Below are 15,558 nucleotides of genomic sequence, written 5' to 3' on the forward strand. Positions count from 1 at the left end.
GCCAGTGGTTCTCAACCTTCCTAATGCCGTGACCCTTTAATACAGTTCCTCATGTTGTGGTGACCCCCAACCATAAAATTATTTTTGTTGCTGCTTCATAACTATAATTTTGCTACTGTTATGAATTGTAATGTAAATATCTGATATGCAGGATGTATCTTCATTATTACAAATTAAACATAAAGCATAGTGATTAATCACAAAAACAATATGTAATTATATATGTGATTTCCAATGGTCTTAGGCAACCCTTGTGAAAGGGTCATTCGACCCCCAAAGGGGTTGTGACCCACAGGCTGAGAACCACTGATTTAAGCCTATCAAGTCACAGCTTTAATTACTTAAGCCTATCAATTAAGGCTAAACTCTTACACATGGGTTCTACACAATTCAAGAAGAATGGGAGGCTTCTGCCTCAGAACTGAGTCCCTCTGGAACACCCAAAGAAGAATTAACCCTGTCATCCTCTGCCAGACCAGCCTGATCCTAAGCTGTGCCTGGAGTTCCTTCCCAATCAAAATATCATTCATTGGGAAATGCAGGCAGCTCCAGCAGGATCATCCAGGCATCCTTGAGGCAGAAGAGCCTGAGAACCGGAGCCAAAGTCAGAGCCTGAGAGAGAGCCAGCCAGCTCAGGGCATTCAGCTTCTTAGCCAATCCTGTCCTAGACTACTTTCCACCACATTGGCAAAGTACTCCTACAGCCTCTCCTACTTGTCCCCAGTGCTCTTAATCAGATCTTTCTGTGTCATGAAAATACACACACACACACACACTGCAAAGGGACAAAATAATCAAAAGCACTAGAATTGGAGGTGACCCAGATACTGCAACTATCAGGGAATAAAAAATAACTTTGATAAATTGCTTTATTTTGTAAAGTAGACAATATGTATGATCAATTAGGGGTTTCAGTAGATATATGGAAATGTTATAAATAAAAACAAATAACAAAGTTGGAAAATATCTTACATGAAATTATCAGTAAATTCAACACATCTGAGGAAAGAATGTGTGAACTTGATATATGTCAAAATAAATTACCAAAACAACACTGCAAAGTAGTTAAAGACTGGACAAAAAGGATAAGGTCCTAAGAGTTGTAAAAATAAATAAATAAATAAAAGACCAACATTGGAAACTGAGCAGCCAAAACCAGTTTAGTAATACAAGCAAAGCTTAATGTAGCTCATGTGAGGCTAACTTGACCTGAATCTTTTCTTATTTATGCTTCTAGAAATCAAAAGCAAAATGTAAACTGTTTCCCAAAATTGATATGAGGTATCATTTATGAATTCTAATATTATGACCCATCACTGTGAAAAACAGTTGCTGCTTTGTCATTATATAAGTTTCTTTGTAAAAATTACCTCTGACCGTCATCTCATGTTTTGGTATGAATGTTCCTGGTTTATAAGCTGTCTTTTTGAGGTGTGTACAATAAAATTTTATTAATTTATATTTTGATGGTTCATTGGTTTTACTTTGGCCATTTCTAAACTTTTGACAGAGTCGTAGGATAATGGCAAATTGTTTGGTACATGTATAATTGGAACTCCAGAGTAAGAATAAGAGTGTCAGATTGTAAGAAATAATGACTAAGACATTTTCAAAAATAGTGGAAGATATCAAAATACACATTCAGGAAACTCAGAGAACCACATGTATGATAAACCCTTTATTTATACAAAAATTAAACACAGAAAAAACAAACTCTAACAAACAAAACCAATTAAACACAAAAATTCTAAGAAACTGTTAAGGAGAAAATTGTAAAAGAAACCAGAGTTAAAAGACACATTATATACAGAGGAATAAATATTGGAATTATAGTGAATTTCTTTTGAGAAACTACAAACAAGAAAACAAAGGTGGGCATCTTTAAAGAGATGAAGGAAAAAATACAAAAACAAATTACAAAACAAGAATTTACAAACAGCAAAACTGTCTTTCAAGTTAAAGGAACAGTGCAAACTATAGTCTTAGGGCAAAAATGATGTGCCGATATAGCTTTATCAATGATAAAAGAAAATGTACAACTCTGGTGGGGAATACTGACAATGAGGAAGGTTATACATGTGTTGGGGTAGAGAGTATATAAGAAATCTTGCCCTTTATGTGAACCTAAAACTGTATTGAAAAATAAAATCTTGTAAAGAAAATCAACCATGAGAATCCTCTTGGAAGCTCACTTGTTATCTTACGTGGCCCATCGAGTTTCACAATTGAAAAATCATCCCCAATCCATGATTCAGAGGTATTGCTGAGGTCTTTATTAATGTTACAACTACAATCACAGTTATCCTTATGTCATGGAACCAATACAGATTTTTCTTGTCCGGCAACCAGAAAAATATGTGAGGTAAAGTTGGGATATCTGACATGCCTTTATTGCAGATATTACAGCATTCACAATTGCCCTCTCCCACGGGTGTGTGCTGAACCACCAGGAAGCTGCCAGGCACACTCCCGCTGTTTACTATGCATTCCTGCTGCTCACTGCCAGTTTACTCCAGAGGGGGTTTCACCCCTTACATACTGTGCATAGACAAAGCCAGCGACTATCCAAAATATAACATCAATGCTTATATAACTGCAAGTGCACTGCACATGTGAATCTAATTATTATCTCTAAGTAGCCCACGCCTGAACATCTGGGGTGAGAGAGCCTGACAGACTCTATTGTCCTCATGCTCCACCCCTTCAGGCTTCCTCACCTTACAATCTACATGAGATCCATCTTCCTTGAGGTTCCTTTGGTGAGGAGGGCTAAGTCCTGTACCCAATAACCACAACAGCAATAAAGGCTACAACATAAGTATGCACCTATTCTACTAGGTGTTAGTTTCCACCCTAGGAATGAAAAGGCAAAGCAGGTACTGAAACCAACATTGGCAAGTTCCTCCCTTCAGCAATATACATGCAATTTTCTAATCTGTTGACAACACAGTCGCAGGCAGAGGGGGCCTCCCAGGCATGCATACCACACACCTTCTGCACTTCAACGGGGGGGCTCTGCATCTACTTGCAGTAGGAGGGGGGAACTCATACTAGGCCACAGAGAAATTACAAAGGAACCATGGAGGAGTGTCTCATGGCCAGCTGACCCCAGATAAGTTACTCATAACACTGGAGGCCATTGTCTAATTACCCACAGCATTATCTGCAAGTAGCCATCTGTCCTTGCTCCGGGGCCTTCAGTGCATGCAGCAAGATGTTTCCTTGTCTTCCTACACCTGACTTCAGAAGGGCATCCTTTGTCTGCACCTATAACTGTGTAGGAGTAGCTTCCACCGGAGCTGGCCCTCCCCTCCAGTTCTTCTCATTCAGAGTCCAGAGAATAGTCCACAGGTGTTTTGTCCAGTCCCTCAAAGTGGGAGTGGCAGCTGTGACCTATAGGCCTTGCTTCAGCAAGCCATAATCCCCACAGCCTGGGAATGATAGGCACATGAAATTTCTAGCCTATCTGCATTTCACACGCTCACTGTTGCACCTGGTTCCCAGTGAAATGCATTCCTTGATTACTTTCAATAATCAGGGGCTGCCCATAAGCAGTACACAAATGTTCAAGTACAGTAAGTACTGTTTTCTGGTCTGGGTGGTGTGCTGGGTATGCAGCCAGCTGTTCAGTGGCCATGTCCACACATGTGATTGCATACTTACACCCTTCCAAGCTGGGCAAGGATCCAACCACATCAATCTGCCACCACGTTAGTGGTACTCGTCCTCATACCACCTGTCCAGAAGTTCCCGAAGCCCTCCAGGGATGCTCTTGGGAATAGACAACACAAGTCCTTCAAGCTTCCTGCACCTCTGGTAAGGTACCAGGAAATCCGCATGATTTCACAGTTGACCACGTAGTCTTTTTCCCAGTGTGCAAAAGACATTGATGCAAACATTGGGCAACTTCCGTCCCTGATGGGCTGTTAGGCACTGTTTCTACCCATCGGAATTTGGCTAGGGTGTCGGCCTCATCATTTCCAGGGGAAGCTAGGGGTACATGCCCAGTTACATGGTACACAGTGACATGTTTCTAGTGACCTAGTTCCCATAGGTCCTGTCACAAGGCCTGTCCCCACAAAGGTCTATACATAACATCCATTTGTTAGCATGCCATGTGGAGATCCACAGTCAGGCTTTGGTACACCACCCAACTACCTGTACAAAGATTCAAAGGTGATGCCTTATTAGCTACCACAAGCCACACGGCTCTCAGTTCTGCCCATTGGCTACTCTGCCTGACTCCAATATCAAACCAGGTAGTGTCCATCTCTGGCTGGATTGCCACAGCAGTCCACACAGCAGGCTGACCTCTGCTAGACCCTTCCATGTACCAAGCATCTACAGGGATGGGTGACTTTCCTTCACGGAAAGGACTGGGTTCTATTTCTTCCACTGTGACAGAAGTAGTTGCCCTTTTGGCTACATAGGTAACAGGGCTTAATACCTCCTGCAACTCAACCTGCAAAGGGATAGTGGAGAGAGTGCTCCTCTGCTGCAGATAAGCCCCCCAGTTAGCAAGTGTGGGAGTCTGAGCTATCCCACTTTGTGGCTTATTCATCCAATCTTGAACCCATCCCGCGATAGGATAGGTGGTTTTCTCTGTTATAGGAGCAGTTCCTGTTATAGCCTCAGTGGTTATCATAGCAGCATACACTGCTGCCAGTTGCTTCTCAGTTGAGTACCAGACTTCAGCTCCTTTCCACAATTGAGACCAAAACCCTAAGGGTTGCTGCAGCCATTCAGAATGCTTCAAGAGTCCCGATCCAAAGCCCTTCTGTGTCACATGCACATCCAGTTCACAGGGCTTATGAGGATCTACCATATGCAGAGTTTGAGTGCACTTAATGATGCATTTTGCCCCTTGGAATGTTTATTCTGCACTTGGGGTCCAGTTTTACTTTGCCCCTTTCCTTACTAGTGCATAGAGGGGATGAACTGCCTGAGCTAGATGCGGTACACACACCCTCCAGTACACAAGCAAACCTAGAAATGCTTGGAGTTGCTTCACTGTGGTGGGGGCAGGGTATGCCTGAATTTTATCTATTACTGCATCAGGTACAACTTTTGTCTTACCTGAACAAACAACCCCCAAGAATTTGACAGATAATTCAGGCTCTTGTAGCTTGACCTCATTGATTGTCCAGCCACATTTCTTCAGATGTGATAGCACTTGTGGTACCACTTTCTCTAGTTCTTCAAGAGAATCACTGGTTAACAGAATGTCATCAATATAGTGGAAGAGGCGCACTTCAGCAGGCCACGACCATTTAGCCAGGCCCTCGGTCACAAGCCCATGACAAATGGTTGGGCTATGCAAATACCCTTGCAGAGGCACCCTAAAAGTCCATTGCCAGCCTTCCCAGGTAAAGGCAAACCGATCTTGGCTCCCTGGAGCAATATCAATGGAGTCAGCTACAAAATAATAGGCTCCCAACTCATTAGTTAACTGGTCCATCAGGTATATCACTCAGGGGACCACTGCATGTATCAGAGGAATAACCTTATTCAGTTCCCGATAATCCACAGTCATTCTCCATGTGCCATCTGGCTTGTGCTCTGGCTGTGCAAGGGGCTGTGGCTGCTTTTATGATTCCCACCTTCTCCAGCTCCCCTATAGTCACTGTGATTTCCTCATGACCTCCGGGCAATCAGTACTGCTTGATTGCTGTCACCTGCCTGCGGGCTGGCAGCTCCACTGCGGGATGCTCAGCATGCCCATTTACTACTGTTTTTACTACCCACACATGCAAATGGAACTCCCCTGTAGTGGTTTGATCCACTTTACCTGTAGTACATCTATACCCAGAATGTACTCAGGAATGGGAGACATATAAACAGTATACTCAAGTGGGGGCAGGCACCCAATGCCTAGTAGAAGTTGCACAGCCTTCACTTTCAAGCTGCACATGCTATAATCATCTATATGGGCCTCAGGCCCTGGGAACTTCTCAGGGTTCCCATACAGTAGTGTGCATTCCACTCCCATATCTACTAGGGCTAGAACCCTCTGGACATTTGCGAAGGACCAGTGGATCGCCACCTCCACATATGACCTCTGGTACCCATCCGTCCCCTCTGGACTAGGCTCTTGGCCTCCCCCCTATTTGAATTTCCAAAGGATATGGCTCTCCTCTTGAGAGGTGGCTGGCACTGCCAAGTGGTCCTCTAGGTGTATGACACAAACCTTGCTGGAGATAGCCTCGGACTGATTCCCTTTCTTGTTCTTCTGGAGTCTCTGGAAATGCTGATCAGCCCGCAACTGCTTCCACAGTTCCAAGAGGTAAGCATTAGGCTTCATGTCAATCTTGTTGCTGTCAACTCCAGTTTATAGATCTGCCCACACCTGTGTGCAGGTCACCTGGATGGGCTTGTCTTTCACTCAAAGAGAGGGGCCCGTAACTCAGCCCAAACCCACTTTTGGGTGCACCAGCTCTCCGCCTCTCCCAGGCTTGCTACCATTGTAGTGGTATCATTAATGCGGCACCCAACATATGGGCACCGAATTGCTATAAGAGACCCAAAAGAAGCTTCTGGGGCATGCTGCAATATAGTGTCCCTCATCCCCATGGTGAACATCTCATTGTCCATGCTGTGAGTGTTCGTATTAAACATGGTCTGGTGCATACCCAGCTACTGCAAGATCTGCACTAGGTCCCCATAGGACTGCTTACAGAGTCTGTCACATCTCCTGCACTGGCCCAAACTCTCCAGACTGTGGCCATCACCCAGTCAAAAAGAGAATGGAATCCCTACCCTGCCCCATGGTGGTGGCAATTCTGCAGCCACTAGCATGGGAGGGGTGCGTCATGATAGACGCCAGTTTCTCCATCTCATTATTGGTGCACATTATGCTATTTACCCCTTTGCCCCACAAGCAGAGAAGCCATGCAGCTGGAAAGTGGTTCTCTGGCCTTTTGGCGGAACTGCTTTCTGAGATCGACTTGTTTGGCCTGGGTGCAGCGGCAATACATGGTGTGCTCCACCATCTGGGCAGGGCCTGCTGGGCCACCCCAGGTGCTACAGGTTGCTGAGATTTCATTTTGCATACTACAATGGGGTAGGCGCATAGGAAAGTTGACTCCACCCCTCCTTCCTCTGAAGATGTGATCATTATAATTGGGGAGAGGGAGCGCCAACCATTGCTTGAGAGTGGTAATCTTCAAGCACAGGAATTCGAGTCTCCAGAGCGTTGCTCCTTTCCCTGCAAGCTCTGAACCGTGTCATCCCCCGGGACTGTCGTCCGTCTCCACCGCTATCCCCTTTTCCATCCCTGTCCCAGCTCTGGCTCACAGGACTATAAAGAAGATCCGCCCAACTGAAACAATTGCCACCCTCCTGCTTAGCTTCCCTAGGCTTTCATTCACCTCCCACGGGGCTGTCTCTACCATTTTGGGGGTGCTACTGACCTCAGGCCAGTCCTGTGGAGGAGACCAAGCCACAAGGAGACCTGCCACCGAGTGCTATGCACCAGTGGTGGGTCACCCCTCCATGTCTCCCATGGGCATGAGTTACACACCAGATTGCTGCAGATACTGCCAAGGACTATGCCAATCGCCACAGAATGCCAGAGGCAAGTTTAACCGCTGGCGCACCGGGCGCATGCCCTGGGCCCCAAGTTCCGAAGGACCCCGCAAGTTTACAACTTGTATGTAATTAAAATTGCACATATGAAACCAAACTCGGTGTCATTAGAAGAAAGTGTAAAGTTGGGGTTTTGCAGGGCCCTTCAGAAGTCGGGGTCCATGGCCTGCGCCCAGTGCACCTGGTGCGCCCCCTGTTAAATCTGCCTCTGCGACCAATGCAGATTCTTCTTGTCTGTCAACTGGAAAAATATGCCAGGTAAAGTTGGGATGTCTAACATAACTTTATTGCAGATATTATAGCATTCACACTTGCCTTCCACCACAGGCGTGCACTGAACCACCAGCTGGCCGCCAACTGCGCTCCCAGAGGGAGCCTGACAGACTCTATTGTCCTCACACCTTGTCATCAAAATTTTAAAAAGGAAAAATAATGTTTTTAAATAACATAATCTGGAAGGATTTATAATAATCAAAATTACTCTAAAAGAATGTTAAGAGAGGTCTTCAGGAAGAAAGCATATTGTAACAAAAAGAAACAGATCTACAAAGGACTGAAAAGTGCTGAAAATGGTAGAGAAACATAAGAATAAATTTTATTTTCCTTATTTTAATTTCTGTAAAATATACTTGACAGGTTTTTTAAATAACAACAATGTTCTATGGATTTTTTGGCAAAGTAAAAATAGATAATAATAAGATAGTGACTGGGAGGGTAGAATTGGAAATATGCAATTGTAAAATCCTTACATTACACTTGAAGTGGTATAGTATTATGCTATAAAAAAGGAAAAGGACAAACACAAAGAAGAGAAAACAAATAAGAAGAAAGTGGATTATAACCCAACTATAAGAATAAATTAATTTAATATTGATAGCATAAACATATTAATTAAAAATATAGGTAACTGATAATGGGAAGCAAGACCCCATTATATGCTGTCTGCAGACAAATTAAATGCAAAGAACGGAAAAAGATAGGCACTGCCAACGTTAATCCACTGAAAAATTGACTGCCTATACTAACTTCAGAAAGTACACGTTAGAAAAAGTGGTATTATAATAACAATGATAGACACTTATGAAAGGGTAAATTCACTAAGAAGACAATGGTTCTTAGTGTTTATGAACTCAAGTATGAAGATTTATTATACCTGAAACAAACAAACAAAAAATAGAATTGAGAGAAGATAAACATATTTGAGTTGTAGACTTTAACACTAGTTTCTCAGTAATCAGTTAAAAAATTTACCAAAAAAATTATCATGTATAAAGAAGTTCTGGACAACATTTTTAAACAATGTGGCCTAACTCATCTTCATAATCCACCCAAACAACAACAGAAAACACATTCTTTTAAAATGCACATATAATAATCTCCAAAATAATCCCTCCTCTGTGCCAAAAAACACACCTTAACAAATTTAAAAGACTAAAATAATTGGAAGTATGTTCTCAGATCATAAAAGAATTAACTTAGAAATAAATTACAAAAAATATATCTTAACTTGTCACCGAAGAAAAGATGAAGGCACAACAAATCAAAAAAAATTTAATGAAACCAAAACAGTGCTCACAGGTAAATTTATAACATTAAATGTTCATATGAGAGGAGAAAAATGTTTTAAAACAATAATTTTGTCTCCAACCTTAAGAAACTCATGAAATAAATTAAAATTAAATGCAAGAAAGTAGGAGGAAAACCAGCTTTACAGCAGGTGATAATAATATTGAAATCAGAAAAACAACAGAAAATAAATGGAAGTTGTTTCTTTTTAATGGCAATAAAATTGACAGACCTCTAGCCACTCAGAGAAAGATAAATACAGTAGACACAATTTATCAAAACCATAACAGAAAGAAAGAATATTTATACAAAACCCAGATATTAAAATAATAATTAGGATATATTAAACAAAATTTTGTGCCTATAAAGTTGACAAGTTAAATAAATTAGAAACTTTTCCTGGAAGACAAAACTATCTATATTCAGTTGAAAAGTAGCTTCGTTACATCCTGTGATTCTGGGTCTCTCACATTTCTAGTAAATTATGGCTGGCTGGGAAGGTTCTACTTCCTTGCTCACACACATTGCTGTTAGCAGAATGCAGTTCCTGATGACTATTGAATCGAGGTCTCAGTTCCTCATGAACACTTGTCTGGAGAATTCCACAGATGTCTTGCCCTTAGAATAACTTCATAAATCTTCTCACAACATGACATCTTATTCATCAGATCAAACCAGAGATTGTATGAAAAAGACAAAGCTTGAAAGACCAAATAACAGTCTCTTATAAGCTAATCTTAGAAGTCACATCATATTATCTTTGCCGTATTCTGTTTATTAGAAGCAAGTCACTGGATTCAGCCCACAATCAAGTGAAGAGGGTTACACAAGACCATGGATACAAGGAAGTGAGGAATCACTGAAAGTCAGCTTTGAAAGTGGTTTACTACAGAAATAATTTCAATTCTATATAAAGTTTTTAGGAAGTAGAAGAACAGGGGAGATTTCCCAACATTTAATGAATCTAGGATTATTCTGCTGTTGATAAAAGACAATGACATTTAAAAAAACAAATACAAAACCTAAACTTAAAACTAAATTAAAGACTAATATGCCTCATAAATATAAATGCTATAATCCTCAGTAACATAAAGTAACTCAAATTTGCAAGTATTTAAAAGGATAACTCATCAATAACAATTAGGGTTTAATTTTGGATTATAAGACATGTTCTAAATGCAAAAGTGATCAATGAGATATATTAAAACACTAAATAAAATGTATATGATTATGTTTAATAGATACATAAAACACTTGACATTTGATATCTATTCATGATCTTTTAAAGACAGCAATTTAGGAATAGAAAAGTAATAATTTTAATAATGGAGGTCTATAAAAATATAAAAATAATCTATGTTTATGACAATGTTTGTTGGTGAAAAACACAAGCCACACAGAGAAAATGATCGACTGAATTTTGTCAAAATTTAAAACTTATGATCTTTAAAAAAACTGAGCAAAAAGAAGAGGAAGAAGAGGAAGAAGAAGGAGAAGGAGAAGGAGAAAGGAGAAGGAGAAGGAGAAGAAGAAAAACTCATGGATATGGACAACAATATGGTGATTGCATGGGGGCATGGGGGGTGGGTGGAGGTGGAAGAGTATGTAATGGGGATAAATGATAATGAAAAATGCAATAAAAGTAAACTATTAAAAATAGTGTCCATCAGTAGATGAGCGGTTAAAATGACTATGATTTACATGTAATGGAATTCTACTTAGTCATAAAAAAGAAGAAAGTTTTACCCTTTGTGACAGTATGGATGGACCTAGAGAAAATTATGCTAAGTGAAATAAGCCAGTCAGAGAAAGACAAATACCATACGATTTCACTCATATGTGGAATCTAATGAACAAACTGAACTAACAAAGAAAATGGGGACAGACTCATAGATGAAGAGCAGAATGACAGGTTGTGGGGGGAATTGGTGGAGGAGGGATTGAGCTAAAAGAAAAAGGGACTCATGGGCGTGGACAACAGTGTGGTGATTGCTGGGGAGAAGAGGATATAAGAGGACTAAATGGTAATGGGAAAAATATAATAAAGATTAAGTTTAAAAGGGGAATGTAAAAAATAAATGACTCGAGGCTGGCATGATGTGTGATTTTTACAACTGATGAGACTGTTGAGTTTAAATTTTAAAGTACGCTTATGCATAAAAACATGCAATCTCAGAAGGACTTGTGGAGTATGGTTACTGGAAATTGAAAGTTTCTGTTCACAATTATGAGTTACAACTCCCTTGATCTAAGGTGTGTGAGTCCATTTTGTCCTGTACTTTCTAAACATGAAAAATGTCCATATACATAAAAGAAGGGTTTCAAGCAAAGAAAAACTTATGTGGCAATGATGTTTGATAGACTATTCTTTTGTAAGATATTCAGAAATACTGAGTTGATTAGATGTGTAACCCAGTGTGTGCTAGTAACATTCCTTGCCTTAGGATCTAGATTTTTAGTACTTACACCCTAAGTGCCAATAATTTTCTGTATTTTCAAGGATTTATAAAAAAATACAAATAGGTAGATAACTCTGATTTTTGTCTTCTTTTGAATTTGCTTCTTTCATTACACATGAGCATCTACCCATTTAGTATCTTTTCCTTGATACTATCTCTCACTAATATTGGTCATAGGTGCTAGATATGTGGACTTGATTTTTAATAATAACAATAAATGAATTTATACCATTAATATAAAAGATACATTTTATTGAATTTATTGGTGTGACATTGGTTAATAAAATTATATACATTGTAGGTGTACAATTCTATGAGGATAATACAACATCTGTAAATTGTATTGTGTGCTCACCACCTCAAGTCAAGTATCCTTCCATCACCATTTACTCCCCTTTTACTCTCTTTTTACCTCCCCAACCCCAAATTCCCTCTAGTAATCACCATACAGTTGCTTATGTGTGTGACTTTTTTCCCTTAATCCCTCCCCCTTTATTACCCAGTCCTTCAAATCCCATTCCCTCTGACAGAAGATAATTTTTAATTGACTATTAAACGTGTATTTTTAATCACCAGCCAAGGATGTGTTTATTGATTTAGAGGAGTGGGAAGAGAGAGAGAGAGAGAGAGAGAGAGAGAGAGAGAGAGAGAGAGAGAGAGAGAGAGAGAGAGAGAGAGAGAGAGAGAGAGAGAGAGAGAGAGATAGGAGCCTTGATGTGAGAGAAACATCAAATTGCTGCCTCTCATACATGGCCCAACTGGGGACCTGGGGACTGATCCAACAACCTAGGTATGTGCCCTGACTGGGTATGGAACCCTTATCCTAGATATTTGCCCTAACCTAGGATCAAGCCTACAACTTTTTGGTGTACAGCACTATGCTCCAACCAACCAAGTCACCGAGCCAGGGCAATGTCTCTTTTCTTAACAGTCTTTACCTTCTGATTCTCCAGATTCCTGCATTATCGGTTGCTTTCATTTCTTTTCTTCCTTTCTTTTTCCACATTTTCGTTTTGCTGCCCTCTTCTTCTTTTCCTTCTCCTCATTCTCCCTCCTCCCCCTCCTTCCCCTTCTCCCTCTAACTCCTCCTTGCCTCCCTCTTCCCTTTCCCTCACCCTCTTCTGCCTCTTTCCCCTTCTTCTTCTTCTTCTTCCTCTTCCTCTTCCTCTTCTTCTTCCTCTTCCTGTTCTTCTTCACAGACAGTGGCTTTCACTAGTTTCTGCTATTCTTCAACATCCAAATCACACAAACTCATTCATGGCCTCTGCACTTAGTTTTCCCTCAGCTTAGGCCACACTACTCTCCCCTTAACTGAATGGTTCACTTTGTTATAGCCTTCAGGTCTTCATGTAAATGCAATTTTTATTAGCAACCTATCTTAACCACCATTTTAAAGTGTACCTATCCATTACACTTGTTTTATTTTCCCCATTATACTTATTACCTCACATATTACATATTTTATTTATTTTGTCTATTTCCTCTGCTTACCCTATACTAAATCAGAAGCTCTAAGTAGGTATTGAGTTCTGTCATCAGTTAAGTGCTTTTCTACATTATACTTATTGAAAGCAGAAATGAAATATTGTTCACTACAACCACAAATTTAGCATTTTTAATGTAACAGATATCTTTAATGTGTTGTTTCCCCATAGTAATTTTCTAAAAAAAATCAATGTTGGAAAGTAATAAACCTGAAAAATGATTTAAACTTCTTCTGTCTTCAATATTGATCAGCACTGAGCATATGAAAAATTGTCTTTCATCAAGGAGTTTTAGGGCCTAATACAAATGGTCAGTTATTTTTACTATGTGTATTCTTACTATGAATCTTTTTCAATTTGTGGATGCGGCAGTGTTGAAGGTCACTGGTGTGTGCTGAAGCTAAAACAAGAAAGTGTGAAGATTCAAAATGAATGGGAACAAGCCTGTAAGCCACAAATGCGAATGCAACTGAGTCTCCAAATCTAGGATAAGTAGAAAATATTAAAAGTATAGCCTATTAAAAGACAGAAATTTTCCTTCATTTAAAAATGTTTCTCATACATTAGAAGTGTTCAAAACACATTTGTTGAATTTAGAAGTTTGGAATCAGGTCTAGGTGGATCAATTGTGAACAAAAATCAGTGAGGTTAGAATATATATTTGGAACATACTTGGGTTAAGACTCATTTGTAATTGTTCTCATTAAATGATGCAATGAAAGATCAGTTATTCAAATTCCAAAGATGGCACCTTTTTTTTTTTTTTTTAACATAAACTGGATGATTCTTGTCATGATATGTCACCCATTCATTTTCTTGGAATTTGGGGCAGAACTGTCTAACTTCAGTATAGTGTGTTTACATTAAGCTATGCTTAGCCAATTTAGTTTAGCTGCATTCTGAACTTTAATTGTCAAGTACAAAATATTGCTTTCTCTTTTTGTAAAGTTACATTATATTAACAGATAATAATAAAACTCATAGAAGTTTTAACAATGAAAAAAGGCAAAAGTAATATTGTATTTATTAGAATAACAGTAAAAATACAATTTTAAAACAATTAAAGTTTCTGCTGCTTTTTTTATATTCTTGATATTTGGTACTGATAATCTTTAAAAGGAATTTAAAAGGAAGCACATTACATACAGTTAAATGTTAACATATTGATATGATTTTAAATATTCTTTTGAATAAGTGATGGAATGTAATCTGCATAATTCACACTATAATTCTTCAACATCACATCATTTTCCCTATGCAGTTGTCATACTCTCAAACACTCTCACTTTCAGAAAAAGTGAACAGATGGTAATTTATTGCTTTCTGAATGTATTTAATTTAGTTTAGTATGACTTACAGGTTGGGTGTTTTTTAATAAATTGTCTTTCCAATTCTCATTACATAATGAAGTTAATGGAGCTGAAATGATGGTTAATTTGGTCTTGGTCCAGTGAAACATAATAGAATTTAAGCAAGTTTTAACCACTTTTTCTAAGATTGAATTTGATTGTTCTAGCTAAGGAGGCCTGCATATTATATGCAATACCTATTATATCTTTAAATGTTCTTGAAAAAAATTAAAAATTAATTCACTTAACAAATAATTATTAAGTGCTTAGAATCTATTAAGTAGTCATTATTCAAAGTAGAGGGATGTGATTGGTACATAAGACACAACTCACCCTCTCATGCTCTTCCCCAGGGAAAATGAACAATAAATCATATAAAACACATGATTAAAAATAATATTTGCTAAGTAACTCTATTCATCTCCTGGTTCCTTTCTAAAAGTAACTTACTCTAAAGATTTTTGACTGCTACATTAATTCTTTGAGAAAAGCTCTGGAATAGAATCTAGAGCAGTACAGGAAGCTAACCAATGGGGAAAGTTGAAATAGACTTTTAGCACGTTTTGTAGTTTCTTTTCCAGCTTTATTGAGCTATAATTGATAAACAAAATATTATACATATTTAGAGTATACAATGTGATGATGTAATATATACATATGTTGTGAAATGATGACCACCACCAAGTTAATTAACATGCTCATCACCTCATATAGTTATTTTTTATTAATGAGGTTAGATAACTTAAGAGCTATTCTCTTAGTTAATTGGTAGTACACAATAAAGTGTTATTAACTATATAATTTTCATGCTATACATTAGGTCTTCAAGACATAGTCATCTTGTAACTGAAAGTTTGTACCTTAAGACTGACATCTCCTCAAACCTCACCCCTGTACCTTGCAACCAGCATTCTATTCAATGATTCTATGAATTTGATTTTTTTATATTTATCTTTAAAGAAGTTTATACAGTATAACATTTTCCCTTTGTTGTTTTTCCTTTAAAATTTTCAGATTTATGGTTTTCCCCAGTAATCATTCTGTACTCATTATAAAAGAATACATAAGAGATAAGGAAAAAGCTAACAGCAGATTTTACTAAAATGTATGATTCTT

At 38.8% G+C, this 15,558-nt stretch overlaps 1 pseudogene; it reads left to right on the forward strand.

Moving 5' to 3' along the window:
• Positions 1 to 3,782, forward strand: part of LOC150015820 (obg-like ATPase 1 pseudogene) — a 193,849-nt pseudogene extending 190,067 nt beyond the window's left edge.
• Positions 3,783 to 15,558: the final 11,776 nt, after the last annotated feature.

This window comes from Furipterus horrens, unplaced genomic scaffold (genome assembly GCF_987537825.1).
Source record: "Furipterus horrens unplaced genomic scaffold, mFurHor1.1.pri manual_scaffold_3, whole genome shotgun sequence".
Classification (NCBI taxonomy): Eukaryota; Metazoa; Chordata; class Mammalia; order Chiroptera; family Furipteridae; genus Furipterus; species Furipterus horrens.